Source organism: Thalassophryne amazonica, chromosome 12 (assembly GCF_902500255.1).
Source record: "Thalassophryne amazonica chromosome 12, fThaAma1.1, whole genome shotgun sequence".
NCBI classification, from domain to species: domain Eukaryota; kingdom Metazoa; phylum Chordata; class Actinopteri; order Batrachoidiformes; family Batrachoididae; genus Thalassophryne; species Thalassophryne amazonica.
Window position 1 is genome coordinate 104,135,287 of NC_047114.1, and position 14,270 is coordinate 104,149,556.

Here is a 14,270-nt window from a genome sequence, read left to right on the forward strand (position 1 = left end):
GGTGAGATATGCTCTCTCCTTCTAGTCCCCGTCAGTACTCTAGCTGCAGCATTTTGAATTAACTGAAGGCTTTTTAGGGAACTTTTAGGACAACCTGATAATAATGAATTACAATAGTCCAGCCTAGAGGAAATAAATGCATGAATTAGTTTTTCAGCATCACTCTGAGACAAGACCTTTCTGATTTTAGAGATATTGCGTAAATGCAAAAAAGCAGTCCTACATATTTGTTTAATATGCGCTTTGAATGACATATCCTGATCAAAAATGACTCCAAGATTTCTCACAGTATTACTAGAGGTCAGGGTAATGCCATCCAGAGTAAGGATCTGGTTAGACACCATGTTTCTAAGATTTGTGGGGCCAAGTACAATAACTTCAGTTTTATCTGAGTTTAAAAGCAGGAAATTAGAGGTCATCCATGTCTTTATGTCTGTAAGACAATCCTGCAGTTTAGCTAATTGGTGTGTGTCCTCTGGCTTCATGGATAGATAAAGCTGGGTATCATCTGCGTAACAATGAAAATTTAAGCAATACCGTCTAATAATACTGCCTAAGGGAAGCATATATAAAGTGAATAAAATTGGTCCTAGCACAGAACCTTGTGGAACTCCATAATTAACTTTAGTCTGTGAAGAAGATTCCCCATTTACATGAACAAATTGTAATCTATTAGACAAATATGATTCAAACCACCACAGCGCAGTGCCTTTAATACCTATGGCATGCTCTAATCTCTGTAATAAAATTTTATGGTCAACAGTATCAAAAGCAGCACTGAGGTCTAACAGAACAAGCACAGAGATGAGTCCACTGTCCGAGGCCATAAGAAGATCATTTGTAACCTTCACTAATGCTGTTTCTGTACTATGATGAATTCTAAAACCTGACTGAAACTCTTCAAATAGACCATTCCTCTGCAGATGATCAGTTAGCTGTTTTACAACTACCCTTTCAAGAATTTTTGAGAGAAAAGGAAGGTTAGAGATTGGCCTATAATTAGCTAAGATAGCTGGGTCAAGTGATGGCTTTTTAAGTAATGGTTTAATTACTGCCACCTTAAAAGCCTGTGGTACATAGCCAACTAACAAAGATAGATTGATCATATTTAAGATCGAAGCATTAAATAATGGTAGGGCTTCCTTGAGCAGCCTGGTAGGAATGGGGTCTAATAAACATGTTGATGGTTTGGATGAAGTAACTAATGAAAATAACTCAGACAGAACAATCGGAGAGAAAGAGTCTAACCAAATACCGGCATCACTGAAAGAAGCCAAAGATAACGATACGTCTTTGGGATGGTTATGAGTAATTTTTTCTCTAATAGTTAAAATTTTGTTAGCAAAGAAAGTCATGAAGTCATTACTAGTTAAAGTTAATGGAATACTCAGCTCAATAGAGCTCTGACTCTTTGTCAGCCTGGCTACAGTGCTGAAAAGAAACCTGGTGTTGTTCTTATTTTCTTCAATTAGTGATGAGTAGAAAGATGTCCTAGCTTTATGGAGGGCTTTTTTATAGAGCAACAGACTCTTTTTCCAGGCTAAGTGAAGATCTTCTAAATTAGTGAGACGCCATTTCCTCTCCAATTTACGGGTTATCTGCTTTAAGTTACGAGTTTGCGAGTTATACCACGGAGTCAGACACTTCTGATTTAAAGCTCTCTTTTTCAGAGGAGCTACAGCATCCAAAGTTGTCTTCAATGAGGATGTAAAACTATTGACAAGATACTCTATCTCCCTTACAGAGTTTAGGTAGCTACTCTGCACTGTGTTGGTATATGGCATTAGAGAACATAAAGAAGGAATCATATCCTTAAACCTAGTTACAGCGCTTTCTGAAAGACTTCTAGTGTAATGAAACTTATTCCCTACTGCTGGGTAGTCCATCAGAGTAAATGTAAATGTTATTAAGAAATGATCAGACAGAAGGGAGTTTTCAGGGAATACTGTTAAGTCTTCTATTTCCATACCATAAGTCAGAACAAGATCTAAGATATGATTAAAGTGGTGGGTGGACTCATTTACTTTTTGAGCAAAGCCAATAGAGTCTAATAATAGATTAAATGCAGTGTTGAGGCTGTCATTCTCAGCATCTGTGTGGATGTTAAAATCGCCCACTATAATTATCTTATCTGAGCTAAGCACTAAGTCAGACAAAAGGTCTGAAAATTCACAGAGAAACTCACAGTAACGACCAGGTGGACGATAGATAATAACAAATAAAACTGGTTTTTGGGACTTCCAATTTGGATGGACAAGACTAAGAGACAAGCTTTCAAATGAATTAAAGCTCTGTCTGGGTTTTTGATTAATTAATAACTGGAATGGAAGATTGCTGCTAATCCTCTGCCCCGGCCCGTGCTACGAGCATTCTGACAGTTAGTGTGACTCGGGGGTGTTGACTCATTTAAACTAACATATTCATCCTGCTGTAACCAGGTTTCTGTTAGGCAGAATAAATCAATATGTTGATCAATTATTATATCATTTACCAACAGGGACTTAGAAGAGAGAGACCTAATGTTTAATAGACCACATTTAACTGTTTTAGTCTGTGGTGCATTTGAAGGTGCTATATTATTTTTTCTTTTGTAATTTTTATGCTTAAATAGATTTTTGCTGGTTATTGGTAGTCTGGGAGCAGGCACCGTCTCTACGGGGATGGGGTAATGAGGGGATGGCAGGGGGAGAGAAGCTGCAGAGAGGTGTGTAAGACTACAACTCTGCTTCCTGGTCCCAACCCTGGATAGTCACGGTTTGGAGGATTTAAGAAAATTGGCCAGATTTCTAGAAATGAGAGCTGCTCCATCCAAAGTGGGATGGATGCCGTCTCTCCTAACAAGACCAGGTTTTCCCCAGAAGCTTTGCAAATTATCTATGAAGCCCACCTCATTTTTTGGACACCACTCAGACAGCCAGCAATTCAAGGAGAACATGCGGCTAAACATGTCACTCCCGGTCCGATTGGGGAGGGGCCCAGAGAAAACTACAGAGTCCGACATTGTTTTTGCAAAGTTACACACCGATTTAATGTTAATTTTAGTGACCTCCGATTGGCGTAACCGGGTGTCATTACTGCCGACGTGAATTACAATCTTACCAAATTTACACTTAGCCTTAGCCAGCAGTTTCAAATTTCCTTCAATGTCACCTGCTCTGGCCCCCGGAAGACAACTGACTATGGTTGCTGGTGTCGCTAACTTCACATTTCTCAAAACAGAGTCGCCAATATCCAGAGTTTGATCCTCGCCGGGTGTGTCGTCGAGTGGGGAAAAACGGTTAGAGATGTGAACGGGTTGGCGGTGTACACGGGGCTTCTGTTTAGGGCTACGCTTCCTCCTCACAGTCACCCAGTCAGCCTGCTTTCCCGGCTGCTCGGGATCTGCCAGGGGGTAACTAACGGCGGCTAAGCTACCTTGGTCCGCACCGACTACAGGGGCCTGGCTAGCTGTAGAATTTTCCACGGTGCGGAGCCGAGTCTCCATTTCGCCCAGCCTGGCCTCCAAAGCTACGAATAAGCTACACTTATTACAAGTACCGTTACTGCTAAAGGAGGCCGAGGAATAACTAAACATTTCACACCCAGAGCAGAAAAGTGCGGGAGAGACAGGAGAAGCCGCCATGCTAAATCGGCTAAGAGCTAGTAGCTACGCTCAGCTAGCGGATTCCTAAAAACAGGCAAAGTGAATAATGTGTAAATAATTTAGAGGTGATTCAGCAGAAGGAGTGCTTTAGTTAAGGCACGGAAAGATTACACTGGGAAACAAATCGTAATCTAGATAACTAGATCAATCTAACTGCGCAGATTAAACAGCTAACAGATACAGAAAAACACCGCTGTGCTCCGGAACAGGAAGTGATACAATACCGCAGTGAGAGCCAACCACCAGTAGAGGCAAGCCAAATGCACCTGGACACAGCATGTCCACACTAAAACCTTAAAAATTAGCGCATTACTTTAAAACTAAAACATATATCTGATATTTTTACTTTATAAAACTTCAGACATGACGTTAATTTAAATAACTTGTCCGAAATTAGTTTGGTTAAAATTTGAACCATAAGCTAAAAATGTATGCCTCTGGATGACTTAGGTGATATTGCCAGTGTATCAGTATGGGGTTAAAAGAAATGAGTTTTTTTGTGACCAGTTCTCCTTTGCCTGCAGAGGATACAGTGGTTTCTTAACAGTTTATTTGTTTAGTGCATAATAATAAACATCTCAATGCACTTACAATAAATTAAATAAAAATAAAATTAAAACACATATATAACTAAAATGATAAAATATAATAATAGCTTAAAATGCTTGTTTAAAATAATAGAACTTTAAGTGTCTCTTAAAATTGTCCAAATCTAGGATTTTAATGTTACTGGGTAGAGAGTTCCACACGTGGCACAGCGTGTGTGAAAGCTCGAGTCCCAACCTGAGTTCGACATCTAGGAACCTTCAGGTTGAGCTGGCGACTGGATCGTGGGGTACGCTGTGGGCTGTACACTTCAATAAGATCTCTTAAGTAAGGTGGTGCTAGCCTGTTCAGACATTTATATGTCAGAAGGGCAATCTTAAAGAAAATACGATATTTTACCGGTAACCAGTGGAGATCTTTCAACAACGGTGTGACATGATCGTATTTTCTGGCCCCACACACCACTCTAGCTGCACAATTTTGCAGTTTTTGCTGGCTTGCTAATAACACTTTGGTGCTCCATAGAGCAGAGCATTGCAGTAGTCTATATTAGAGGTCACAAAAGTGTGCACAATTCTCTCTGTGGCAGATTTATCCAGATATTTTCTTATTTGTCTTATTTGTTTCAACTGATGGTAACCTTTCTGACAGATGTAATTCACATGATTTGTCATTCTAAGTTGTTGATCAAACATGACACCAAGATTTTTCAAAGATTGTACTGGCTTCACATGTGAATTTCCAACTTCAATGTCATGTATAGTTACTTTTGCAAGCTGTTGAGGCATTCCAAGTAACATGAACTCAGTTTTTGTGTCATTTATCTTCAAACGGTGAAACAGCATCCATGCTCTAACCTCCGAGATACGAGCACAGAGACTGTTAATGGCACTGGTCTCAGAAGTGTGGTCTCCAGGCTTATACGACAGGTACAGCTGATGGTCATCCGCATATCCACCGTTTCTCCATGATATCATACAAGGTACACAGATAACCCAGGAAGACAACCGGACCAGCACAGCTTCCCTGGGGGACACCATACTTCAGTCTGTAATGATCAGAGATGGCACCGTTTATAATGACACACTGGTCTCTATCCTGTAAATAGGACTGGAACCAGGAGAGTACGTTTCCTGAAATCTGAAGCTGGCTCTGGAATATGCTGGTAAAAATGTCTAAACTCACAGTATCGAAGGCTGCGGACAAGTCCAATAGGACTAATAGAGTCCATATTGTTGATAATATCGGAATGAATTTTCACCAATAATGTCTCTGTACTGTGGTGCTCCTTATATGCTGAATTCTTGCTGGTCTTCTAGAAGCAGCTCTCCTCTTTTTGCAGAGGGTAGAACTACACATCTGCTACGAAACATTTAACAGGTAGGTGCTCAACTGATTTAAAATTTTATAAGAGTTTGTAGCTGTTCAGCTTTGTTTACCACATTATCAGTCTAAAAATTATCAGACAAAAATTTATCGGAAGATAATTAGTCCGATAATGGTTTTCAAAGTTATCCGAAAAGATAATCCGATAATGAAAACATTATCTTCGATGATTATCAGAACTGTGCCCACCACTGCGCATCACATAAATGAAGACCATACGAAGTGGCTTTCGGCGCCGCCCCTAGATTTTTTGCAGAACGCGACAGATCTAGGGGAGATAACTCCGATATAAAATCAGACCTTCCTAACATCACTATGGAACGTTGGGAAGTGTTGTTGCCTTCCATCTTGCAGCCAAATTCCACTGCGTCTGAGTCACCCCCAGTTGTCTTGCAATGCTCGCCACTGGACTCTGGTGATCAGGAGGAGAGGGTGTGGTAGCTGTGGCGCAACAGCTTTATCACCTAAAACAAATCAGTGCACAGGAAACTGGTGGACGGAAAGTCCAGCGGCGATGGGGGGGCTGTTGAAGTGATAGGTACAGGATAGTACTGGCAGTCATAGACAAGAACCTGCACGTTGGCGGTCTGGAACTGATCAATCAATCAGTCAATCAATCAATTTTTTTATATAGCGCCAAATCACAACAAACAGTTGCCCCAAGGCGCTTTATATTGTAAGGCAAGGCCATACAATAATTATGTAAAACCCCAACGGTCAAAACGACCCCCTGTGAGCAAGCACTTGGCTACAGTGGGAAGGAAAAACTCCCTTTTAACAGGAAGAAACCTCCAGCAGAACCAGGCTCAGGGAGGGGCAGTCTTCTGCTGGGACTGGTTGGGGCTGAGGGAGAGAACCAGGAAAAAGACATGCTGTGGAGGGGAGCAGAGATCGATCACTAATGATTAAATGCAGAGTAGTGCATACAGAGCAAAAGAGAAAGAAACAGTGCATCATGGGAACCCCCCAGCAGTCTACGTCTATAGCAGCATAACTAAGGGATGGTTCAGGGTCACCTGATCCAGCCCTAACTATAAGCTTTAGCAAAAAGGAAAGTTTTAAGCCTAATCTTAAAAGTAGAGAGGGAGTCTGTCTCCCTGATCTGAATTGGGAGCTGGTTCCACAGGAGAGGAGCCTGAAAGCTGAAGGCTCTGCCTCCCATTCTACTCTTACAAACCCTAGGAACTACAAGTAAGCCTGCAGTCTGAGAGCGAAGCGCTCTATTGGGGTGATATGGTACTACGAGGTCCCTAAGATAAGATGGGACCTGATTATTTAAAACCTTATAAGTAAGAAGAAGAATTTTAAATTCTATTCTAGAATTAACAGGAAGCCAATGAAGAGAGGCCAATATGGGTGGTATGGTAACTGATGGTCGCTCTGTTATATTATCTGGAGCAATATAATGGTTCGGCAGCATTCCAGATGTCAGATCAGCTCTATTTAGAGAGATCACTGCTCTCCTCACACGAAGAAGGGGTTAGAAAAGATACCCTAAAGATTGGTTGCTCCTGCTCACCCAGTCAGCTTACCATGGCTGACAGGTTATCCCTTCAAAGCGGTTGAGTCAATAAGAAATGTATAAGACCTTTTAAGGTCGCTTCCTGGAATGTTCATACACTCAACAGTGAATGCAAAACAGCACAAATTGGATTAGAGCTTAAAAGGTACTTGATTGATGTAGCCGTACTTTGTGAAACCCGCCTTGCGGATTCTGGGCAACTTCTTGAAGATACATTGGGCTACACCTTCTTTTGGAGCGGTCTTCCAACTTCTGATAAACGTCTCCATGGTGTTGCTATAGTGATGAAAACATCAATTGCAAAGAATCTCTAATTGCTCCCTCAAGCAATAAGCGAACGTCTCATCACCGCCAGGCTACCTCTGTGGAAAAACCGCCATGTTACTATCATTTGTGCCTATGCTGTTGTGTGGGCCGCTGAAGAGGAGGTACTGCTGGCCCACCACCACCAGATGGCGCCCTGCTTGGAGTGCGGGCTCCAAGCACGAGAGGGCGTCGGAGCCGCTGGAGGTGACAGCTGTCATCAATCAACACCAGCTGTCACCCATCACCACCACTATAAAGACTAGACTGCAACTCCACCTCCTCGCCGAGAAATCGTCTACCATACAGGTAATTTTCTCTGCTGACTTAAACTTTGAGTATAAGTCTGATCTCTTTTTGCTGCCGTTTTCCTGTGGTGTGCCTTATCTGCGGAGTTGGCGTTTGGTGTGGACTGCGATGGCTTCGCCTCACACCCCACTCAGATAAGTGGTTAACTCAGGAGCTGCACGAGTGTGTGATTGGAGGTGGAGGTTCTCCCTCCTTAACTGAATACAGACTGTGGAATTACTGAGTGTGCAAACTCACACTCATCCAGAACTGTTTCTGTTTTCTGCCAGCAGTACCGGGTCTGACTGCTGAAGACAGTGGCCACCTGGGGCGCAGGGCTTGGCGGCTCCGGTGTTCTTCAGGTCCGTTGGTGGTGAGGCTTGTGTGGGTTCCGGCTTCTCTCTCACCGGACGTCTCCTATCTTCGAGCCTGCCACACGTCACCTTTTGTTGGATTGATATAACACATCTGTCTGTATCACATTGTGCACCTTCACAACATTAAATTGTTACTTTTTGGCTATTCCATTGTCCCTTCATTAACGCCCCCTGTTGTGGGTCCGTGTCACGACACTTCCCCAACATATGCCCCAACAATGACTAATGAGGAGCCAGTAAAAGAACAATTCTACTCTGTTCTTAATAGACTAATCGTAGAGACACCCATCGAGGACAAGCTGATAATTTTAGGAGATTTCAATGCCCGTGCTGACAGGGACAACCTGGCATGGCCTAAAACCACTGGCCCCCATGATACTGGGAAGTGCAATTCCAGTGGTCTCTTGCTCCTGTCCTTTTGTCATGAGCAGCAGTTCTCAATCACTAATACTCTCTTTCAGCTCCCATTGATCTACAAAAATACTTGGAGACATCCAAGATCCAAACTCTGGCACCTCATTGACTACGTCATTGTAAGAACTCGGGACGTACAGGATGTTTGCATCACAAGGGTCATGAGAGGTGCCGAATGCAATACAGACCATAGACTGGTGAGATCTTCACTCAAGCTTATCATCAATCAATCAATCAATCAATCAACTTGTTTCTTATATAGCGCCAAATCACAACAAACAGTTGCCCCAAGGCGCTCAAACCTCCTATGATGAAATGTAATAAACAGGCGGTAAAGAAATTCAACGTCACCTGTCTTAAAGATCCTGTAACTAGGGCTTGATTTCAAGAACACCTTGAAGTGACGCTGAATTCAGCTGACAATGTGGAATTCAACTCTTCAACTGTCAAGTGGGACCATCTACTGCCTTCCATCTATAAAACAGCAGTAGATGTGCTTGGAATAGCCAAAAGGAAGCAACCTGACTGGTTCGCTGATAACGTTGAGGAAATGAACCTCCTAACTGAGAAGAAGAATGCTGCTTACCTAAGATATGTCAATCGGAACACCAGATTGACAAAACAAGAATTTTGCAGCAGCTAGAAATTTCCTCCAGCAGAGGACCAGGCAACTGAAAAATGATTGGTTACTGGAAAAGACCATGCAAATTCAACACTTTGCTGACACCAACAATATGAGAAAGTTCTATCACTCTCTGAAAGAGCTCTATGGCCCTGCTGTGCATGGATCAAGCCCCATTTATTCACCAGATGGGGAACTCCTTACAGAGATGTCTGGCATTCTGGAACGCTGGGCAGGACACTTCAGTGTCCTCCTAAATAAGCCAACCTATTGATACCATGAAACGGAGAGAAATCATGGAAGATCTGGCTAACCCTCCTAGCAGGAAAGAAGTATGCGATGCTGTCCATTCTCTGCAGACCAGCAAGGTTGCTGGTGAAGATGGACTACTAGCTGAAGTCTTCAAGTGAGGCGGTGTCACCCTGATGGACAAGATTCATGACCTTTAATTGTGCATATGACAGAGCGACGATATCCCTGACCAATTCAGGGATGCTGCTATCATTATCATCTTCAAATACAAAGGAGACTCCTGTGACTGTGACAACCATTGCGGTATCTCTCTTCTGGCCACTGCCTCAAAGATCCTCACTAAGATCATGCAATGCCGACTTGCCTACTCCATCCTCAGTGACATTATCTCTGAGTCACAGTGTGGCTTTAGAAGCAAGTGGGGACCAACTGACATGATCTTCGCCACCAGACAGCTCCAAGAGAAATGCGTGGAACAAAATGTCGGCCTATACGCTGCCTTTATTGACCTAAACAAGGCGTTTGACTCTGTTCCGTGCACTAGCCTCTGGAAGATTTTGGGGAAGCAGGGTGTTCTGAATAAGTTGATCAGAATATGCGTGGGACTCCATGATGATATGCAAGCTCGTGTGTGCGTAGTTGGTCGGTTCTCCAACCCCTTTCCAGTAACAACTGGGGTCAAACAAGGCTGTGTGATTGCCCCTATATTGTTCATCATCTTCTTTGGCGCTATGCTTGATAAGGCACAGTCTAATTGCAGAGACCAAGGAGTCTACATCAGGTTTAGGTCTGATGGCGGCATATTTAATATCTCAAGACTGTGCACCAAAACCAAGGTCAGCCACCAGCTTGTCCAAGATTTATTCTTCGCTGATGACTATGCTCTTTTCTCCCACAGTGAGGCAGGACTGCAATTACTGGTCAGCAGCTTCTCTGCAGCCTCACAGCGTTTTGGCCTTTGCGTGAGCACTAAGAAAACAGAAGTTCTGTACCAGCCCCCCTCTAACACATAGTACATCGATCCAGTAGTATGTACTGATGGCAAGCTTCTGAAGAACACATCTGTTTTCGTGTACTTGGGGAGCATTCTTTCAAGTGATGCCCAACTGGATAGAGAGATCTCCAGCCACATTGCAAAGGCTAGCACATTCTTCGGACGCCTGCATAAGAGGGTGTGGAATAGCCACACTATAACTCCATCTACAAAAGTTGCTGTGTATCAAGCAGTCGTCTTAAGTACCCTTCTCTATGGAGGAGAGTGCTGGACAACATACTGCCGCCACATCCAGTAACTCGAGGCCTTTCAGCAATGGTGTCTTAGAAAGATTCTGAAGATATCCTGGGAGGAAAAAGTGTCAAATCTTGAGGTGTAACACAGATCTAAGTATCAATCTGTTGAAAGCATTATCACAAAGAAACAACTCCAATAGACAAGTCACCTCATCCGTATGAACAATCATAGAATTCCTAAGCAATTATTCTAGGTGAGCTCGCCTATGGTGAGCATTGAGTTGGAAGACCCAGGAAGCACTACAAAGACTCTGTGAAGGACTCTCTCAAGAAGTGTGGCATTGCTGCTTGTGAGCTCGAACTGCTAGCACAAAACCGCCCACTCTGGAAAGCCACCATTCAGAAGGGAATTTCCACCTTTGAGGAAAAGAGGGCTTACAACATCCACCAGGCCCGCCTTTGGTGAAAAGCTTCTGGCTCTTACTGATGTGCCACCTTTTCAAGGCTGTGTGGATCAGCTGCTGGCCTCGCAGCCCATGCCTGCGCCATCCACCACCAGTAGTCTTCATCGACTTCAACGTGACATCCGTGTGTGTGTGTATATGTATGTATATATATTTTTTTCATTTTCTCTGATATATAACATATCTATTATGTTTTCTATAGAAATATAATGTATTCATGAGTCAGTATTTTGTTCATATACAGTAGTGTTCAGAATAATAGTAGTGCTATGTGACTAAAAAGATTAATCCGGGTTTTGAGTATATTTCTTATTGTTACATGGGAAACAAGGTACCAGTAGATTCTCACAAATCCAACAAGACCAAGCGTTCATGATATGCACACTCTTAAGGCTATGAAATTGGGCTATTAGTAAAAAAAAAAAAGTAGAAAAGGGGGTGTTCACAATAATAGTAGCATCTGCTGTTGATGCTACAAACTCAAAACTATTATGTTCAAAGTGCTTTTTCAGCAATCCTGTGAATCACTAAACTAGTATTTAGTTGTATAACCACAGTTTTTCATGATTTCTTCACATCTGCGAGACATTAATTTTGTTGGTTTGGAACCAAGATTTTGCTGGTTTACTAGTGTGCTCGGGGTCATTGTCTTGTTGAAACACCCATTTCAAGGGCATGTCCTCTTCAGCATAAGGCAACATGACCTCTTCAAGTATTTTGACATATCCAAACTGATCCATGATACCTGGTATGCGATATATAGGCCCAACACCATAGTAGGAGAAACATGCCCATATCATGATGCTTGCACCACCATGCTTCACTGTCTTCACTGTGAACTGTGGCTTGAATTCAGAGTTTGAGGGTTGTCTTACAAACTGTCTGCGGCCCTTGGACCCAAAAAGAACAATTTTACTCTCATCAGTCCACAAAATATTCCTCCATTTCTCTTTAGGCCAGTTGATGTGTTCTTTGGCAAATTGTAACCTCTTCTGCACATGTCTTTTATTTAACAGAGGGACTTTGCGGGGGATTCTTGCAAATAAATTAGCTTCACACAGGCATCTTCTAACTGTCACAGCACTTACAGGTAACTCCAGACTGTCTTTGATCATCCTGGAGCTGATCAATGGGTGAGCCTTTGCCATTCTGGTTATTCTTCTATCCATTTTGATGGTTGTTTTCTGTTTTCTTCCACGCATCTCTGTTTTTTTTGTCCATTTTAAAGCATTGGAGATCATTGTAGATGAACAGCCTATAATTTTTTGCACCTGCGTATAAGTTTTCCCCTCTCCAATCAACTTTTTAATCAAACTACGCTGTTCTTCTGAACAATGTCTTGAACGTCCCATTTTCCTCAGGCTTTCAAAGAGAAAAGCATATTCAACAGGTGCTGGCTTCATCCTTAAATAGGGGACACCTGATTCACACCTGTTTGTTCAACAAAATTGACAAACTCACTGACTGAATGCCACACTACTATTATTGTGAACACCCCCTTTTCTACTTTTTTTTTTTTTTACTAATAGCACAATTTCATAGCCTTAAGAGTGTGCATATCATGAATGCTTGGTCTTGTTGGATTTGTGAGACTCTACTGAATCTACTGGTACCTTATTTCCCATGTAACAATAAGAAATATACTCAAAACCTGGATTAATCTTTTTAGTCACATAGCACTACTATTATTTTGAACACTACTGTGTATATATAAATATTTATATATAGCCTAATCATATATTGTCGCTTCAAATTACAATCGTTGACTTTACTGCCACTAACTGCTTCTCTAACTTTCTTACCTGCCAATTTGGTTGTTTTCTGCATAAATAAACGTTAGAAATGGTAAATGGACTGCATTTATATAATGCTTTTCCATCTGCATCAGAAGCTCAAAGCGCTTTTACAATCATGCCTCACATTCACCCCGATGTCAGGGTACTGCCATACAAGGCGCTCACTACACACCAAGAGCAATAGGGGATTAAAGACCTTGCCCAAGGGCCCTTAGTGATTTTCCAGTCAGGCGGGGATTTGAACCCAGGATCTTCTGGTCTCAAGCCCAACACCTTAACCGTTATCCATTCTTCCTGCTCAAAGGCTGCTCAAACACCAAAGCAGGGGCAAATCCTGATGGAAATGAGGCATGGGGCGGGGCAAGGATGCCCCCCCCCACCACAACACCCCTAGATTAAAGGTCCACTTTTTAAGCCTTTTACTACGAATACTACTAATACAACTGACAATAATAATAATTTCAACAACTAAAATGTTTAGAGAGAATTTAATTGTTAGAAAGATGTCAAGGCTCATGGATACATGCACAGAATCTGAGAGGGCACATAATGCAGACTCAAGGACAAGGTGTTATAAGTAGAAAATAATCTTTATCATTTTCACAGGCAGGGGTACGGTACACGGGAAGGCAGGCTGCGAAGCAGAGGTACAGATAAGTGTTAGGCAAAAACATGGTCGAGAGACAGGCTGGGTTCAAAAACACGGTGAGATACAGTATCCAAGGCAGAGGCAAAAACAAGGTCCGGTAAACAAAGCAAGGTCGTAACACAGTGAGGCAAAAACAAGGCTGAAACGTGGATACATGGATCACAACGAACTGGCAGGGGAGTGGAGAAAGTGAAGGCCTTAAATACACAGGTGAGGTAATTAGGTTAACAAGGTGCATGCCTGGATGAAAGTTCCAGAAGGGAGGTGCAAGAGAGTGAGGGAGTGATTCAGGCAGACTGTGACAAAGATGAAACAGACAAGTGCAAGAGAGTAAGTGAACGTACAGGGAAAACAGAGATAAAGATGAAACAAGCACGTGCAAGAGTGTAAGTGAACACATGGGGGGGACAAAGAAGAAACAGACAGGTGCAAGAGTGTACGTGAAGGAAATGCCAACGGTGACCAAAATCAGTGACTATAAAGGAACAAACAAAACACATGGCTGAAGTCTAAAAGATAATAACCATAACAAAGTAACCTATAGATAAACAGCGTAATTGATAAATAAAATGTAACACAAAAAAAGCAATGAAACAATGAAAGACTACATAATAAGAAGCAGAAAATAAAACCAGAAACAAAAGCATCATACAATGGAAAAAATATAACTGGACAGACTACAACTGAATAAACCACGTGACTAAAGTAAGAAAAACAAAACATACAAAATACACAGGAAACAAAACCAGAGACTACATACTATTGAACAGAAAATAAA